Raw genomic sequence first — 2,489 nt, 5'->3', positions numbered from 1 at the left:
TGCTGAATGTCAATAGCAGAGCACTGAGCCTCCCCTCCCCTGTGCATAAAGCCAGGGGACCGAACCCACCAACCAAGAGGCAGTGGCACTGATGGCTCAGCCAATCGCCGCCCTGCTCTCCCTTCTCACTTTCTGAATGGTAAGAGGCCCCGCCCGGCTTCACTATAAAAACAAAGGCAGGGGCACAGGCAGGCACCAGATCCTGGGAATGACAAAGGGATGCAGGCAATGAGCTACTGACAGGAGGGGGCAAATGGGCTAGAGGGGGCTGAAGGGCTTGTAAATAGGGGCTACAGCAACATACAGCATGCATAAAGTGCCTTCATGAAGGATGTATGTTACATCAATAACAATCTTAACCATTTCAGTGCTGGAGCCATCAATAACACACTGCATAGCTGAGTCTTCTAAGAGTTTAATGTTTGAGAAGATAAATAATGTATATATATATATATATATATATATATATACATACACACATAATTTAATGGTTCATGTTTGAAACTTTTTATTTTCCAGCACAACCATAGCATAGTTTTAAGCCCCCAAATGTTACTTTTATTGAGGAAGAAAAAATAAAAAAGAAGCAACTGCGAGCAGGCAGAGGAAAAGAAAACATTCTTGTTTTTTGAATAAATATTCCTAGGCATGGAGTTTCCAACCGCCATACCAAATGCAAACCGTTTCACAGATAGAGCGAGAAAGCCAACTCTGTGGTCTCCCAACATTTATTAAAATATGCAGGCATGAATAAAATGCACAGTGAACAAAATTCCAGCAGAATATAGAGGATTTATCCAGGGTTTAATCTGGGGATCATTTTGGAATTACAAGGATGTCTCCAATGCGCATATTCAGGGCCCAAACGTTTGTTTTTTTGTTACAATTGGGGTGTAGAATTCCATCTTTTTTAATAAAACACAAATTACCATGCTTGTTTTAACAGTGTAATTTATTGACTCGAACTTGAGAGCATTAAAAATACAGCCATCTTTTTATTTCGAATCATAAATTTTAAGCCACCCATAATAGATTGTTTAAGTTTGCCAGATCCGATTGTATTATGATAAAAGGAGATCAAAGGTATCTTGCTATACAGTGAAGTCCCCAACCTCTGGGTTGTATGTGCTGGGTAATGAGAAACAGCTTCACTAACATTGCAACCTTGGAGCTCTGTTCTATCACATGTAAAAGAGGTAGCACAGTTTAAAGCATTTAATGGATATGGCTACTAACCTCTCTCCCAGGCAAGAAGAGCCCAAACACTCACATATCAGTCGTATTATAGGTACAAATCACATAAAGAACAGAAAGAAAAACTATATAGAAAATATTATAAATTAGCTCAAAAATCTTGAATAATTTAGCACAAATCCCCCAACCTAACAAATATCAAAAGAAATTCTGCTGTAATAGCCGGCCACAATTATAAAACCCACACTTCAAATCCCACACGGTGCTCCTGTTCCTAATATCCCAATATTATAATCACATGGGATGAAAATGACTCAATATATAATGTTTGTCTATCTCTATACCGGACATCAGCCAGCACATCCGTGCCTGGTTGTGAACGGCCTTACAGACCAGTTTACAGGGGCAAAGCTTGGAGACCTCTGTGGGCTCACCCGTGCGCGTTTCGCCAAAATGGCTCCGTCAGGGTCTTTTTCTTTATACGACACAGTCTTTCATATTATTTGTTATTATAGGTAGTTTGCATTTAAAATACATACGCCGTATTCGTTAAAAAAGTAATTTTCCGCCAGTTCTAAATTATTCTAAAATTGTCTATTCTTTAAGATGGTATATCGGGATAATTTTTTTTTACTACATTTTTTTAAAAATAATAATAGAATTCTATTCAATAACCTAATCAAATATTTCAAGTAATAAAATTAAATAATCATATTTAGTTATTGGAAAAAAAATAGATTTGTCTGTTTTAAATTTGATGTTCTCTATAGTGTAAGAATAATCCATACAATCCAGAGAATTAATATAATTTTTATACAGGTTATAATTCTTTTTTTAAAAATGTTAAATAAGGTATAGGCAAAAGACACAGTGGATTGGTGTTTTGAGGCATAAACTACATTTAACACATTGTGTACCTGTAGTGGATACTGGAAATGAAAGCTCTATAGTATGTAATTTCTAGTCATGTTCAAGGAACATGTCAAAAAAGTAATTATTTTTTTATTGTTTATTTTTATAGTGCCAACAATTTACACAGCTCTTCTCACAATACAAATATTCAAAGGGTATGAAAACTAGAATTGACAGACTAAGACAAACCGATAGATTAGGTAAAGAGGGCCATGCTCGCAAGTTTACAATCTAGATGCAAATGAAGTATATATTACAAATCTAGAATATGGTCTGTTTTGTGTAAGCTATGTTGTCGCTTGTTCAGACGTGTCCTATTAGCATAAAGGGGCTATGAATAGAGGTCAGTTGAAGATAATGCTCAGTGTGACCTTAGGAAACAT

Source organism: Spea bombifrons, chromosome 1, assembly GCF_027358695.1.
Source record: "Spea bombifrons isolate aSpeBom1 chromosome 1, aSpeBom1.2.pri, whole genome shotgun sequence".
NCBI lineage: Eukaryota > Metazoa > Chordata > Amphibia > Anura > Pelobatidae > Spea > Spea bombifrons.
This window is presented reverse-complemented; position numbering follows the sequence as displayed.